The following is a 17,549-nucleotide window of genomic DNA, read 5'->3' as shown; positions in this document are numbered from 1 at the left end:
GGGTCAATATTCAGGCCAAGGGTCATGTTGAAAGGCAGACCCAGAGACCCGTCAAGACCAACGGTCAATACCTGATATCAGGGTCCAGGTGGGCATTCCAGGGTTTGAACAGGAGACAAGGTCCAGGTCAGAACTCAGGTCAATACTGGGAGTTCAGGAACAGAGACTGCAGGGCTGTCTGGCAGCTAACTAGTGATCCACATTGTTTCCTGGACACTTCCTGGAATCATTGCCCTTGAATTTATATAGGGTGGGGAGACAATCAGGTGCCATGAGGCTGCTGTCTGTCAAACCCCTTGATGCAGGATTTCCTGTGGTCTGTGTCCATAGTCGGTTGTGGTTAGGGGAGCACAAAATGTTTATAGCTGCTGCTAGGTGGCAGCATGGCAGTGTTTGCTTCCTTAGTGACTCTGGGAGCCTCAGTTCAAAGCCTGCTGGGCCTTCTACAGAGGATCAAGCCAACATTTAAAAAATGGGTGCTGGCTAGGCTACTATGTACATGTTAGTTTTTTATTACCGATACTGCAATAGTGGTTAGCAGCCCCAGGCATAGAGAAGGACCCCATTGTGCTAGACACTGTACAAACACAGAACAATTGAGGTGGAGATTTGCAAAGGCCCAAAGGTCAAGTAAGCACCAAGTGCCTTTTACTTTCAAAGGGAGTTGGGCATCTAACTCCCCCATTATGTTACCCCCTTATGACCAGATTTTCCAAGACCTCAAGTCAATGGAGTTCCGCAGTGGTGAACCATGTCCTCGCGGTAGGAGCCCGGATAAATGTAGAGATGACACACTCTTTGCAAGATGTATCATTCATTTTTATTGCTATAGTTTTGAAACCACACAATTAACTGATTACTCTTGCTTCATATATTAAAAAAAAGAAATGTGTAAGCTTGACAATAATGAGCTTATGCAGGTATTTATTTATCCCTTTGCTAAGAACACCATTCTTTTAAATGTCAGCTTGTACTGAGCAATCCAGTCTAATGTTCCAATTAGTCAAAAAATGAGAACTGCAGCAAAATGTTACCAATGTCCAGCAACTCTGACAGTTGCCAGGTTTTTTTTCCTCCTTATATTTGCCTAGCAAACTTAACCCTTCAATATCAAATGAAATTCACCAAAAATGGGCTTGTGATGAAATCTAACCTAACAAACTGTGACAGGGCAGGGGTAAAACCCTTTAAAGCCCTGCCAAAATGCTGGCTACAGCCTGCTCTCTGGCCAATAGGCCAGGTGTAGAGATGCAGGTACTCAGCAGGGAGCCCAGCTGCAAGCCCTAACGAGGGCTGGCTCAGATGAACCTGCTGGGCTAAGTAGTGACAGCTGGGCTGAGGCAGGAGAAGGCTGTAAAAGCCTTGGGCAAACCTCAGTGCAGAGGCTAGCCTGGGAGGAGACAGGAGGGCAGTATCTCTATCTCCGTGCCAAGAAGGAAGCCTCAAGGGCCAGGAGACCCTGGGGAGGGACTGTGGGGCACTAACTGATGGGGGATCTGGGCACTGCATAAGCACTGTAAATAAAGACACTGGGGTGATTCAACAAAAGAGGGAGTGAACACTCTTTATTAAACCAGCCTAAACACAGGGTGTAGCCACAAAAGTAGGAGAATCTGTGCTCAAAACCCTTACAAAGAATGATGAAAATTATTTTCCTGAGATTTTTCTGACAATGATAGCCAGTACAGCTATGGAAACGTTTAGTAACAGTGGGTTTGATGCTACATACATTGAAGTTATAGGGGCTTAAGCATGTGCTTACATGCTTTGCTGAATAGGGATAGACCTAACTATATGCTTAAAGTAAAGTAAATGCTTGACCGCTTTGTTGACCCAGGGCCTGAATTTAGCATAGCTTCAATTTCTTTGTTAACATTCTTGTAAAATTTCTTTTCTTTTTCTACTTAGCAACAATGAAAAACCAAGAAATACAATAACACTAAAAATGTTTTCTTTGTTCCCTCCCCATGCCATCAGTAAAAAACAAGCTGTTATTTGGGTTGATATTACCATCATGGCTTTGTTATATCTGACATATTCCCGGCTGAATGATCTCAATGTGCATTTTGCAAGTTATTTTGTACATTTCTAGAGCTGCCGTCTCTATCACAAAATCAAAGTTCATTTAACCAGAGCTATGAATCAATTTTATCTACTAACAGTATCTGTTGATTCATTTTTTTTTGCAATACTGACAATAAAATAATTTCCTTGAACAGATTCTTTTTTACAGTTGATAAATTAACAGCAAAATGAAGGCTGAAATGCTGTAACTGTTCCAACAATGCATTTTATTGAGCTGTATTGTGAGTCACTACAGAGTTCAGGCTGCCATTCTCACCGCAGAATGAAACTCATTGATGAGAACAGTATTACATCAATTTACTTACTAAAGGCAGATGCCAATTCACTTTTAACTTCTGGATTAGTAGCACTGAAATGAAGGTGTTCTTTCCGTTTTGATCCAATTGATGAACTAACAGAGGATGGTGAAATATAAAATGATTTTGTCTTTGCAGTTAGACTTCACTAGCTAAAGGTGGTAAGCAAGTCATTCATTAGCTATGTTATTACAAACAAAGAACTACATTAAAAGAACATTACTAGAGGCTTGCACACTTCGTTGCTTATATAGGCCGATCTACACACCCAGCGGGGCCCCTCACCCCTCTACAGCCATGCACATTCCAGGGGGCAAGAGAGCAGGCTGGGGGGAGGGCAGCAGCCTGATTTCCACGAAAATTTGCCTGTGCTACCTTAATTCAGCATTATGATACAGTCTTTATTTATATGATCACATACTTTTTTTCCCACAGGACTGCTGAAAAAAACAGAAATTCCATCCTGTAGCAGCATATTGACACCCACATGGTTCAGCAGTGGGGTTGGAGGACAGGTTTGCTCACCGTGTGCAGTAACTGTGGTTCTTCGAGATGTGTGTCCCTTGTGTGCTCCACTGTAGGTGTATCCGTGTCCCGATGTCTCAGATCAAAGATTTTAGGTAGGTGTGTCCATTTGGCCTGCATATGTGCTCTCCCTGTCTTATGCTTTGCCTCAAGACTGTTTAGTGCTGCCTGGGCGAACCACCCTAAGTGAAGAGTGATTGGTGGGCATATCGCTAACTAAGTAAGGTATGGAAACCATGTTTGTCTTGGCCATGTGGAAACTAGGAGAATAACCCTTGCTTTTTCTTTTCTTGAGCAGGACCTTTGATATTAGAGGAATTGGATGAAAGGTGTAAAGAAGACCTGTGTTCCACTGAAAGAGAGAGGCATTTCCGAGAGAACAATGACCCAGTCCAGCTCTGGAGCTGTGACTAGCAAGTCTATCTTTCAGACACTCAACACAGAAATATGCTGTGGAGAATAGCAGGATCCATTTCCCATTCATGCTCGTTAGAAAAATTCCTCCTGAGAGTGTCTGCTGTAGTGTTCTGTATGCCTGGAAGGGAGGCTGCTAAGATATTGATGCAGTGTCAAATGTACCAGTTCCATAGTTTCACTGCCTTGGCACAAAGGAAAGGTGATCTTGCTCCTCCCTGGTGATTTATGTAAAACATACATACTATGTTGTCTGCCATCATCTTTATATGTTTGCCTTTGATCAGTGATAGGAAATGTGAGCAGGAATTTCTGATCACTCTGAGCTCTTGTCCTTGTCCTCGTCACTCAATAGAGGTGGAACAGTCAAGGATGCTGAGGGTGATTGCTTTGGTACTGCAGGAAATTCGGGGGAGCGAGATGTCATTGGTACTGAAATCATGTCAATACTGAGTAAAGGGATTCTGGTGTCTGAGACCAGCAGGAGAAATGGGATTCTTGCAGTACCATGGTAGCAGTCAGTACATTAAGACTGTCCAAGGGGAGGCTGTCAATGTAGAGGGAATCAGTCTTCTGTGTTCTGATGAATGGCCTGGTCTATTGTGGGGCCAAAGTGCTTGGTACCGAAGCTTTCATTGTATCCGGTGGTGCCGTTTACTAGAGCTAGCATGCTCCCTACCACTTCTTTCCCCTGACTGTACTGATGTCTCTGAGCCTGGGCCCTTCAGTCTTTAGATTTACTAGTGGTACCAGTATCTGAGGAGCCAATAGCCTCACAGGTACCTCGTTGCAGGACACTACTCAAAGAAGAACCTATATATCCACCGCACAAACCTCATGACTTGAGCTAATGGAGTAATTGTTAGCAGTACTAGGTTGTCATCCACTCAGGGGACTAGCACAGAGGGGGATGAGACACACCCTTTCTCAGTGGGTTTCACAGCTATTTGCTGACAGTAGAGTAATGATGAGATGCAAGAATCTTGCCTGTGGAGGGAAGTGTGCTTTATTGGGGACAACTCTTCACCCTTTTCACATTTTTGATCGAAAAGAACTATTTCCTTTCAAAATGTCAATTCACAAAGAAATGTTTCATGTAGATTGTTCCCGTTGAAAATAAGATGTTGTGAAAACTGACATTTCCCTATGAAAATTTTGATTTTGACAAAACCCCATATTTCATTGGGGAAAACTCTCTGGTTAAAAAATTGCAGCCAGGTCTAGTAATTTTTACCCTGTTGTTATGCTTTGGGATAGCCGTGATTACCACTAAACCATATAAACAATAACAGAACTACATGACTGAATTACTTATTATTCAATAGCACTTTTGTCTGAGTAGAGAAGGCAGGATCAGGACCTCAGCTGCTAATATGCACTGCACACATTCCTGGCATGGAATCTCAGGTTCCTATATAGCAAAGCCCTCAAGCATGTGCTGCAGTCTACAACTGAATCGGGGCCTTTAAGGGCAAAATGGAATGACAAACAGTAGCAGGCCCAGTGATAGCTGGAGCACTAGCACAGAAAGCCGCAACAGCACAAACAATGGGATTAATGAGACATTACCAGAAGCAATGAAGTATATGAATAGCATTCCAAGGAGCATTTTTTTTTACATCACCCAGAGCAGAGTGGCACTTTCAAGGCACATTCAATTAACATCTATGACTGTGGAGAAAAACCTGCATAATGAAAGGGGAAAACATTTTAATTTATTTGGAATATACTGTGGCCGGCTCTGCCTGAAAGTAATTTAGGATTAATTATAAATGATACAATTTAGACAGAAGAGCCATACAATTATTAAAAAAAAAAGTTAGAGACACAGTATATTTTAATATAAAAACAGGAGCTCAGCAGGCAGCTTTTCCTGGTTGCAGAGTAGCAACTGCACAGCTGTTCTCCAACGAAAGGAGAGTCTTCAGTGTGAAGCTAATAGATTGTGTTGGAGGGGCAGGACCTAGTATCTCTAGAAGGAAGGAGAGGGATGATTTCACCTTCTGCTGTCCTTAAAGTATCACTGTTGAGTAGGGACGGACTGAGTTCTCAGTGTGCAGCCCCAGGATGGTTGATTGGAGCGTATAGCCTCAGTCATATTTCTAATAGCGCTTCACTTTTTGTTAGAGGGGAAATAACAGGGACAGATGCGTCAACTGGAAGATTGAGCATCTCATCTTTCTTTCTACCTCGTCTTTTTTGCTTCACCACATGCCTATACACAAATGCAAGAAGCCTGGGGAACAAGCAGGGAGAACTAGAAGTCCTGGAACAGTCAAGGAATTATGATGTAATTGGAATAACAGAGACTTGGTGGGATAACTCACATGACTGGAGCACTGTCATGGATGGATATAAACTGTTCAGGAAGGACAGGCAGGGCAGAAAAGGTGGGGGGAGTTGCGTTGTATGTAAGAGAGCAGTATGACTGCTCTGAGCTCCAGTATGAAACTGCAGAAAAACCTGAGAGTCTCTGGATTAAATTTAGAAGTATGAACAACAAGGGTAATGTTGTGGTGGGAGTCTGCTACAGACCACCAGACCAGGGGGATGAGGTGGACGAGGCTTTCTTCCAGCAACTAACAGAAGTTGCTAGATCACAGGCCCTGGTTCTCATGGGTGACTTTAATCACCCCGATATCTGTTGGGAGAGCAATACAGCGGTGCACAGACAATCCAGGAAGTTTCTGGAAAGTGTAGGGGGACAATCTCCTTGTGCAAGTGCTGGAGGAAACAACTAGGGGGAAAAGCTCTTCTTGACCTGCTGCTCACAAACAGGGAAGAAATAGTAGAGGAAGCAATAGTGGATGGGAACCTGGGAGGCAGTGACCATGAGATGGTAGAGCTCAGGATCCTGATACAAGGAAGAAAGGAGAGCAGTAGAACGGAGACCCTGGACTTCAGTTCCCTGAGGGAGTCGAAGTCTGCTTTTCTGATGGGCAAGGTCCCCTGGGAGAACAACATGACGGGGAAAGGAGTCGAGGAAAGCTGGCTGTATTTTAAAGAATCCTTATTGAGGTAGCAGGAACAAACCATCCCGATGTGTAGGAAGAAAAGTAAATATGGCAGGCAACCAGCTTGGCTTAACAGTGAAATCCTTGCTCGTCTTAAACACAAAAAAACAGCTTACAAGAAGTGGAAGATTGGACAAATAACCAGGGAGGAGTATAAAAGTATTGCTCAGGCATCATTCATTCATTCATTCATGCCCGTCACCCCAACCGGGGTATGGGCCGCCAACCACAGATCTCCAGAGTCTTCTATCCTGGGCCATTCGCTCTAGCTGGTTCCAGGTATAGCCCATTTTTTTGCTATCAACCTGAAGGTCGCGTCGCCAGGTATTTCTTGGGCGGCCTCTTTTCCGCTTGCCTTGGGGGTTCCACCGCAGTGCCTGTCTGGTGATGTTGGTTGGCTGCTTGCGTAGTGTATGTCCTATCCAGCCCCACCTTCTCCTTCTAATTTCTTCCTCTGCTGGGAGTTGACGGGTCCTCTCCAAGAGGTGGATGTTACTGATGGTGTCTGGCCAGCGGATCTGGAGAATCCTTCTGAGGCAGCTATTAATGAAGGTCTGGATCTTCCTGGTGGTTGTTTTGGTTGTCCTCCAGGTTTCAGCTCCATACAGTAGGACTGATTTCACGTTGGAGTTGAACAGTCGAATCTTTATTGCCAAAGACAGCTCTCTGGAGCTCCAGATGTTCTTGAGCTGTAAGAAGGCTGCTCTTGCCTTACCAATCCTTACTTTGATGTCTGCGTCTGTGCCACCCTGCTGGTCGCAGGGACCGGGACCTCCCCCGATCGCCATGAGTTTTCAAAGATAATGGCCAATGGCTCTGCAATCTCATCGGCCAACTCCTTTAGCACCCTCGGATGCAGCACATCCGGCCCCATGGACTTGTGCTCGTCCAGCTTTTCTAAATAGTCCCGAACTACTTCTTTCTCTACAGAGAGCTGGTCACCTCCTCCCCTTACCGTGCTGCAGAGTGGAGCTGTCTGGGAGCTGACCTTGTCTGTGAAGACAGAAGCAAAAAAAAGCATTGAGTACACTAGCTTTCTCCACATCCTCTGTCACTAGGTTCCCTCCCTCATTCAGCAAGGGGCCCACACTTTCCTTGACTTTCTTCTTGTTGCTAACATACCTGAAGAAACCCTTCTTGTTACTCCTAACATCTCCGGCTAGCTGCAACTCCAAGTGTGATTTGGCCTTCCTAATTGCTCAGGCATGCAGGTGTGAAATTAGGAAGGCCAAATCACACTTGGAGTTGCAGCTAGCCGGAGATGTTAGGAGTAACAAGAAGGGTTTCTTCAGGTATGTTAGCAACAAGAAGAAAGTCAAGGAAAGTGTGGGCCCCTTGCTGAATGGGGGAGGGAACCTAGTGACAGAGGATGTGGAGAAAGCTAGTGTACTCAATGCTTTTTTTGCCTCTGTCTTCACAGACAAGGTCAGCTCCCAGACAGCTGCACTCTGCAGCACAGTAAGGGGAGGAGGTGACCAGCTCTCTGTAGAGAAAGAAGTAGTTTGGGACTATTTAGAAAAGCTGGACGAGCACAAGTCCATGGGGCCGGATGTGCTGCATCCGAGGGTGCTAAAGGAGTTGGCTGATGAGATTGCAGAGCCATTGGCCATTATCTTTGAAAACTCATGGCGATCGGGGGAGGTCCCGGATGACTGGAAAAAAGCTAATGTAGTGCCCATCTTTAAAAAAGGGAAGAAGGAAGATCCAGGGAACTACAGGCCAGTCAGTCTCACCTCAGTCCCTGGAAAAATCATGGAACAGGTCCTCAAGGAATCAATTCTGAACCACTTAAAGGAGGGGAAAGTGATCAGGAATAGTCAGCATGGATTCACCAAGGGCAAGTCATGTCTGACTAACCTAATTGCCTTCTATGATGGGATAACCGGCTCTGTGGATGAGGGGAAAGCAGTGGATGTGCTATTTCAATTACATACAGTAATGGCAAAGTTCTTAGTTCAGGCTTGCAGCAGTGATGGCATAAACTGCAGGTTCAAATCAAATCTCTGGAACATCCCCCGCTGGGATGGGTCATTCAGTCCTTTGTGCAGAGCTTCAGGTTGTAGCAAAGTCCCTCCAGAGGTAAGAAGCAGGATTGAAGACAAGATGGAGATGATGCATCAGCCTTATATAGTGTGGCAAAGTTCCTCCTCTCCTCTAGTAGGTCCTGCGCTTATTGGTGGATTTCCTCCCCTCAGTGGTCTTCCCCTTGGATGAAACCCACAGTCTGGATCAACTCCTCCTATGTCTGATTAGGAGTAGCGAGGCTTGGGGGGAACCCGGGCCCGCCCTCTACTCCGGGTTCCAGCCCAGGGCCCTGTGAATTGTAGCAGTCTCTAAAGTGCTACTTGTAACTGCGGATGGACCGCTACAGCTCCCTGGGCTACTTCCCCATAACTTCCTTCAAATACCTTCTTTATCCTCACCATAACATCCTCCTGGTGTCTGATATGGCTTGATTGTATGGTGTTTCCTCAATCCTCCAGTAGTACACCCTCTCAGTTCTTAGTTCCTTGTGTCTCTGACTCCCAACTCCTCATTCGCACTTCCTTTCTCTGGCTCCTGCTCCCTTGACTGGAGTGAGCTCCCCTTTTTATACCAGGTGCCCTGATTAGCCTGCCCTGATTGGCTGCAGGTGCTCCAATCACTGTAGCTCTCTCCGGTGCCTTCTAGAAAGTTCTTAATTGGCCCCAGGTGCCTTGATTATCCTGGAGCAACTGCCATTTTGGTTCCCATGATACTAGGGATTTGCTTAGCCTGGGGCTAACATACCTGTTCCTCAGTACTTTCCTGTAGCCATCCGGCCTTGCTCCATCACAATAGGCTTTTCCAGGTGTAAGAACCTCTTTGTCCTTACTGTGGAAAATTACAGCAAAATGGAGTCTGGAGTCACATGGGCCAGTCCCTGCATACTTCGCTGAGTCATAAGGCGTGTTTGCCTTCTCTCCATGGGTCAGTTGTGTAGCTGATGGTCCTTAATGGGCCATCAAGCAGGCTAAGCAGAGCTAACACCAACTTGTCTGGGATATCACCCAGAAGCACATCACCAACTTGAAATACAGACAGTATAGAGCCAATATACATAACTTCAACTAAAAATGATACATGCACACAGACAGCATAATCATAACCAGCAACCCATAACCTGGTCTTAGACACCTTATATGACCCCCTTTACCTAAGATTTGGTGCCACTACAGGACCTTGGTTGCAACCCATGTTCTATATGGTCCCAATTTATATCAATAACGTCACAGGGCCTTTTAGGAAGCATTGTGGGGTCAATAACTAGTCCGTTTCAAAGTGTGATTTATGAATGGCTGCTATTGCAACATCTAGTGCTCTGGTAAGACACAGAAGAATTCACTAGCGTTGGTTCACCAGCTGTGACTATCGTTTGACTCACAGTAGGAGCCTTCCACACTGTAAAAGCAGCAAAGAATCCTGTGGCACCTTATAGACTAACAGACGTTTTGGAGCATGAGCTTTCATGGGTGAATACCCATTTCGTCGGATGCAAGTGCAAAGCTCATGCTCCAAAACGTCTGTTAGTCTATAAGGTGCCATAGGATTCTTTGCTGCTTTTACAGATCCAGACTAACACGGCTACCCCTCTGATACTTTCCACACTGTAGTCTCCGTGTGCCTGCCACATTACTTGAAACGCTTCAGCTGAGAGTAAAATAGCTCTTCAGCTTTGGGCCCTGACCCTGCTCTTAGTTACACCGCTGTAAATCAGGAGTAACTCCATTAAAGTCATTAGCCATTGACTTACACCTGGTTCAGCCATTCACATCGGGGCAAAGTGGGTGTAAAATGCTTCCAGTAAGGACCTCTCAGTCCTGATTCTCTGTTGCTCAACAGCTTTTTTAGTCAAGGACCCCAGTGCAAAGTGGGTGGTGAAACATCTGCCATTGTGATTTGGGGGCATTTTGCAGCACGTTTTCACTCACTGTTTTCAATGCCCAAAGTGCTCTGCAATGGAGAACCCAGCTCCTTGCCTCACTCCAGTGAGAACAGTTTACACCCACTTTGCAGAGGCATAAATGATTCTGCAGGACAGTGGATGATCAGGCCCGGTGGAATTACAACAGCTCACAACTGCTCAGAGCAAGAGGAAAATATGACCTGCCGTTTTCTACTGATGTTCTCCTACTTCTGCTAAATAGACCTGTCTAGCTTGCAAGTAACTTAGAAGACAAGGAAATATTTTAGGGTTTTCATAGTTTAAACATCACATCATAACACAAAACATAGGAAGCTGATCATAAAAACGTTGTAGGAACTGAATTGAGTGACAGCAAGATTGGGCCCTTTATGCTGTAAGGGGACATGATGAGGACATACATCAACAGCAGAATGGAAGGGGCTGTTCCATAAAAATGGGTGCCCAGACTGGGTCACATCATAAGAATCTGGCCAAGCCTCACCCCATCCCCAGCTTTCTCTACCTTTGTTGATACTCTGAGCTAGATTACTCTAGGGCCTCGGCAAACCGGGTTTGTGAACTTCACGAGGTCTGGGGTTTCTTACAAAGTCACTTACAAAGTTAGAGTCACTGAAAGGTTTGGTAAGATTCACATAGTGTATTCGCAGACAGTCCCAGTTTCAAAAATGCTGTGCTTGGCAAGTTCCAAGTGCCACTCCACAGCTCCAACTGAATTTTACTAAAGCACAAGAAAAACAGAGTTTCACTCAGCTTTAACCAGCTGTTTTCTTCAAATTCTGCATGCTGTGTGCCTTCCCCTGCTCAGAGACGTGCATCTCATGCTACCAAACCTGAGATTGTAAGATAGAAGCCAACCTGCCAATGTCTGCTGAAGCCCAAGATGAAGTTGGTGAGATATCAGCATGGTGATGAGGTGAAGAGGGTGGCTCGAGGTTGGAAGAATAATAATGCCTAGCTCTTATATAGCACTTTCCTTCCCCAGACCACAAAGCCCTTTACAAAGGAAGTCAGTGTCATTATTTGCATTTTACAGATGGGGAAACTGAGGCACAGGGTGTAACGTGACTTGCCCATGGTCCCCCAAAAGTCCATTGGTTGTGTTGGGACTTGGACCTTGGTCTCCTGAGACCCAGTTTCTACATTCTATTCACTAGGCAACACTGCTGTGAAGAGAAAGCAGAGAAAATAAAGCATCTTGGACTTGGAGACAAGGAGGGAGGGAAGGAGGAGATAGCAGTAGCATAGTCAGGATCCAGTCAGATAAGAATGTGTTCAGGGACAGAGAGGAGGGTCTAGCTGGGCTGAGCCAAGAGGGGTGGGAAAGGATTGGATATGCAGAAAGTTGGAACTAAGATGAGCATTACAACTGGGATTTTCGATGCAGCCTAAGGGAATTAGGCACCCACATGGCATGCAAATGAATGGGCTTTAGATACCTAAATCACTTAGGCCCATTGAAAATCTCAGTCTTACCCAAAGCCACCTCTAAAGTATTCTGAAATTCAGCCATCACTAGCATGCAGTCAAGTATCAGAGAGGTAGCAGTGTTAGTCTGGATCTGTAAAAGCAGCAAAGAATCCTGTGGCACCTTATAGACTAACAGACGTTTTGCAGCATGAGCTTTCGTGGGTGAATACCCACTTTGCCGGATGCATGTCACCCATCGTTCAGCATCACTATAAACACAGGTGAAAACAAGCTGTTTGCTAATCTCTGCTTCACAATCCTGACCCACAGGCTACAGATGCTGCTTCATAAGTCATGGGGTCAGAAACAAGTCTGAAAATGCATTTTGGGCAGGGCTATCAGAAACAAGGAGCAGCTTCAACTGGGCATTAATGGCCTTGGAAAAGCAAGTTCAGCTAATTTCACCTACTTCTGTGAGTCAAAGGGGCCAAGATGCTGCTTGGCTCCTTTAACATAACTCAGAGGAGCTTTACGGAAGGAGCCTGCAAAGGACTGAGAACAACCCGTAAATATGAAGCTTTTATATACCCAACTACCTGGAGTTTTTGACACTGCCTCTCAGCATGCTAGCATGCTGGGATTGTCCCTCTGGTATCTCTGGGGCTGGAAGGCAGGAGACAGCAATGGCATAATACTCTCATTACACTTTGGTAATGATGGCATCCCCTATTCTGCTACTGAGTGAGGTGGCATTTCCATACATCACACAGTTGCATGCTGCTTATGGATTTAGCAAAAATGTGCAACTTAATTCTCAAAGATGCCCATGTTAAATATAAATATATAGGGTATGAATGTGTTGATCCAGCCACCAATAAAATGTTGCTATAAAAGGTATTCCACAGTTTACCCAAAGAACTAGATGTTGTTTAGCTTGTGTATTTAAAGGTGAACTGAAATGCTTTATAGAAAAATAAGCATGTGCAGATTGAAAACTACAAATAAATGCATTGTAAAACAGTGGAAAATTAGTTGCACCTTTCCTTGCCAAAATAGCGACAAGGAGTCCTGTGGCACCTTATAGACTAACAGAAATATTGGAGCATGAGCTTTTGTGGGTAAATACCCACTGCATCTGACAAAGTGGGTATTCACCCATGAAAGCTTATGCTCCAATACTTACAGTCATAGACTTAGACTCATAGCCTTAAGGTCAGAAGGAACCATTATGATCATCTAGTCTGACCTCCTGCACAATGCAGGCCACAGAATCTCACCCACCCACTCCTGTAACAAACCTCTAACCTATGTCTGAGCCATTGAAGTCCTCAAATCGTGGTTTAAAGACCTCAAGGTGCAGAAAATCCTCCAGCAAGTGACCCGTGCCCCACGCTGCAGAGGAAGGTGAAAAACCTCCATGGCCTCTGCCAATCTGCCCTGGAGGAAAATTCCTCCCGACCCCAAATATGGGGATCAGCTAAACCCTGAGCATGTGGGCAAGACTCACCAGCCAGCACCCAGGAAAGAATTCACTGTAGTAACTCAGATCCCACCCCATCTAACATCCCATCACAGGCCACTGGGCATATTTACTGCTAATAATCAAAGATCAATTAATTGTCAAAATTAGGCTATCCCATCATACCATCCCCTCCATAAACTTATCAAGCTTAGTCTTGAAGCCAGATATGTCTTTTGCTCCCACTACTCTCCTTGGAAGGCTGTTCCAGAACTTCACTCCTCTAATGGTTAGAAACTTTCGTCTAATTTCAAGTCTAAACTTCCTAGTGTCCAGTTTATATCCATTTGTTCTTGTGTCCACATTGGTACTAAGCTTAAATAATTCCTCTCCCTCCCTGATATTTATCCCTCTGATATATTTATAAAGAGCAATCATATCTCCCCTCAGCCTTCTATTGGTTAGGCTAAACAAGCCAAGCTCTTTGAGTCTCCTTTCGTAAGACAGGTTTTCCATTCCTCGGATCATCCTAGTAGCCCTTCTCTGTACCTGTTCCAGTTTGAATTCATCCTTCTTAAACATGGGAGACCAGAACTGCACACAGTATTCCAGATGAGGTCTCACCAGTGCCTTGTATAACGGTACTAACACCTCCTTATCTTTACTGGAAATACCTCGCCTGTTGCATCCCAAGACCGCATTAGCTTTTTTAACGGCCATATCACATTGGTGGCTCATTGTCATCCTGTGATCAACCAATACTCCAAGGTCTTTCTCCTCTTCTGTTACTTCCAACTGATGAGTCCCCAATTTATAACAAAAATTCTTGTTATTACTCCCTAAATGCATGACCTTGCACTTTTCACTATTAAATTTCATCCTATTACTATTACTCCAGTTTACAATGTCATCCAGATCTTCCAGTATGATATCCTGGTCCTTCTCTGTATTGGCAATAACTTCCAGCTTTGTGTCATCCGCAAACTTTATTAGCGCATTCCCACTTTTTGTGCCAAGGCCAGTAATAAAAAGATTAAACAAGATTGGTCCCAAAACTGATCCCTGAGGAACTCCACTAGTAACCTCCTTCCAGCGATATTGTCAGCAGAGCTGCTTTATTTTGTGTTATTTATCTCATGTGCCATAGAACAAGTGCCTTAAAGGGGTCAGGTGTAGTGTTGTCTTCCCTCTTTGGCGTGGTGTAATAGCCCACCAGCTGACAGGCTGTTCCATGCCACTGAATGTATTACACAGCAGCTGTAGGGAGTGAGAAGATCACTCTGCCATTGTGCCCTGAAGAGACACCATCTAGCTTGGCTCCCTCACACACACACAGTACCTAGAACAGGCAAAGAACTTCACCTGACCTAATTTTCCAAACAACTGTTATTAAAAAGATAAAACCAGATTTGCCACTAATGTCTTTTAAAAAAACACAAACAATTGTAATTAACATTTACAATGGTAAAATTATGTTACATTCAGACAAAATGTCTTTGGTAATGGACTTTTTCAGTAAACTATATTATATGACAGTATGAAAGGGAACAAGCTATTTCTATTTTTTTAACAAAGTCATGTTGTTCAGAATACAAAGATTTCATACATTTAATGGTGGCAGTTACAAAAGTGATTACAGTTTATATCAACCGTTCTTCTCCATGTAACTGCAAGCTAATGGATATTTTTTTATTACATTAAATAACTTCATCCTGAATGTTATATTTGCTGGCTTGTTTGTAAGTTAATTGTGATTTCTGAAAATTTAGTTTTAATAAAAACAATCTCAGAGCACAGATGGGTGTTAAGAGGAAAGTTATAAAAGGAAAGAAAAAATATCCAATTATAAAACATCCTGTGCTTACTACTAAAAGTCAACATTTGCCAACAATTACCATGTTAGCATCTGAGACATTACATTTTATACTCAAAATAAGCAAGAACTGCAGTATTTCGGATACCTCTGCATCCTAACTGATGACAAATGTTTACCTTTTAATGGTAACAACTGTACGCGTGTATATTATCATTAAAAGCTCAGCATCAGATTCAGAGCAGACTAATACTTCACATTAGTCTCACAGTGTTTCACTAAGGGTATGTCTACACTACAAAATTAGGTCAATTTTATAGAAGTCGAACTTTAGAAATCGATTTTATACAGTTGATTGTGGATGTCCCCACTAAGAGCATTAAGTCGGGGAAGTGCATCCTCACTACCGTGGCTAGCATCGACTCACGGAGCGATGTACTGTGGGAAGCTATCCCACAGTTCCCGCAGTCTCTGCTGTCCATTGGAATTCTGGGTTAAGTTCCCAATGCCTGATGGGGCAAAAACATTGTTGCGGGTGGTTTTGGGTACAGTTGTATGTGTACACAGTTAGATGTGTTTCTCCTTGATGCAAATCTGCCCCCTTTGTTGATTTTAACTCCTGTAAGCCAACCACCCTCCCCACTTCGATCACAGCTGCAAAGGAAATAAAGTAACTATTGTTTTGAAACTATGCATTCTTTCTTTATTAATTAAAAAAAAAATGAGATAACTGATAAGGTAGCCCAGGTAGAGTGGGGGAGGAGAGAAGGACAAGGCTACATTTCTTATTGTAGCCACACTACAAATCAAAACTGTTCCAATGACAGACTTCTGTTGCTTGGGCCTTCCTCTGGAGTGCAGGGCCTGGGTGCCTTGAGCCTCCTCCATGTTCTTGGGCATCTGGGTGAGGAGGCTGTGGAATTTGGGGAGGAGGCAGGCAGTTATATAGTGAATGCGGGGGTGGGGGGGCTGTAGTCTTCTTGGCTTTCCTGCAGCTCCACCACATGCTTCATCATGTCCATTTGCTCCCCCATTAGCCTCAGCATCGCCTCCTGCCTCTGCTCATCTCGCTCACTTAATTCTTTCCTGGCCTCTGCCACTGAATGCCTCCATGCATTAAGCTGTGCCCTATCAGTGCTGGAGGACTGCATGAGCTCAGAAAACATGTCATCATGAGTGCGTTTTTTTCGCCTTCTAATCTGGAATAACGTCAGGGACGGAGATTATAGGGGGAGCATAGAAACATTTGCAACTGCGGTGGGATAAAAAGGGAGAGTAAAATGTAAGATGATACATTTCTGAGAACAAAAGGGAGACTCTTTCACAGTGAATCAAGCAATTCACAGCAGACAGCACATGTGCTTTAGGTACAAGGTCGCATTTTGCCTTTTATATTGAGCACCTGCCGATATGGTGATACGTCACACACAGCTGGGCAACAGAATTCGGTTTCCAGGCAGCCATGGTAAGCCAAAGGGTACGCAGGGTTGGCTTCTTCTGCCTTCATAACACATGGGAATGGTCTCAAACTGCAGTGCCCTCCTTTCCCATAGCAAGCAATGCCAGTTGGGTTTGCCATTTAAACGGAGGGGCTGCGGTTTTCAGGTGGATGTGCAGCACACCCCTCCCCCCACCCCATCGCATGGCTATTCTCTGGGATGATTCCTTCACCCCTACCCCCGCCATGTGACTATTCTCAGGGATGATCCCTTTTAGCCAAGTGAAAACAGCCCAGCATGAACAGGGGCCTTTTACTGTTCCCCTACAAAAATTCCCCTATTTCAGCCAGGTGACCCTGAATGATATCACTCTCCTGAGGCTAACACAGAAAGATATAGACCAAATGTTGCTTGAATGCGACCAAAACCCAGGACCATCCACTGCCATGCTTTGTGCTGCAATGATTCCAGACTACTTACTACTGGCTTGGAGTGGTAAAGTGTCCTACCATGGAGGATGAAATAAGGCAGCCCTCCCCAGAAACCTTCTGCAAAGCTTTCAGAGTACCTCCAGGAGAGCTTCATGGAGATGTCCCTGGAGGATTCCTGCTCCATCCCCAGACACGTTAACAGACTTTTCCAGTAGCTGTACTGGCCATGAATGCAGCCTAAGTGTTCAGGGCAAATCACACATTAAACACTATTGCTTTTAAACCCTGTACTGTAGTTACAAATGTGCACTCACCAGAGGGGCCTTCTTCAGCTTCAGGGTTGGGGATCCCGCCTTGGAAGGGTATTGGCTCCAGGGTGATGAAAAGGTCCTGGCTGCCGGGGAGAATGGATTTACCACTTGTCTGCTGCACATTCTCCTGCTCTTCCTCATCCCCACAATCCTTATCCGTGTTGTGTGAGACTCCCCCCTTGCAGGTGTCCACGGACAGTGGTGGGGTAGTGGTAGGGTCCCCCCCTAGAATGCCATGCAGCTGATCATAGAAGTGCCATGTATGGGGCTCTGACCTGGAACAACCATTTGCCTCCTTTGTCTTTTGGTAGACTTGCCTGAGCTCCTTAACTTTCACGCGGCACTGCTGTGTGTCCCTGTTGTAGCCTCTGTCCTCCATGCCCTGTGCGATTTTGGCATATATATCAGC

At 44.8% G+C, this 17,549-nt stretch overlaps 1 long non-coding RNA gene across 1 annotated transcript; it reads left to right on the top strand.

Moving 5' to 3' along the window:
* The first annotated feature begins 1,390 nt into the window (after positions 1-1,390).
* LOC120405743 lies at positions 1,391-3,297 on the top strand. Its single transcript, XR_005598820.1, has 3 exons — positions 1,391-1,516; positions 2,817-3,001; positions 3,205-3,297. It is a non-coding gene; the product is annotated as an uncharacterized LOC120405743 (long non-coding RNA).
* The last annotated feature ends 14,252 nt before the right edge of the window (positions 3,298-17,549 follow it).

Source organism: Mauremys reevesii, linkage group 5, assembly GCF_016161935.1.
Source record: "Mauremys reevesii isolate NIE-2019 linkage group 5, ASM1616193v1, whole genome shotgun sequence".
NCBI classification, from domain to species: domain Eukaryota; kingdom Metazoa; phylum Chordata; order Testudines; family Geoemydidae; genus Mauremys; species Mauremys reevesii.
The sequence above is the reverse complement of the archived record's forward strand: the minus strand, read 5'-3'. Positions and strand labels throughout refer to the sequence as shown.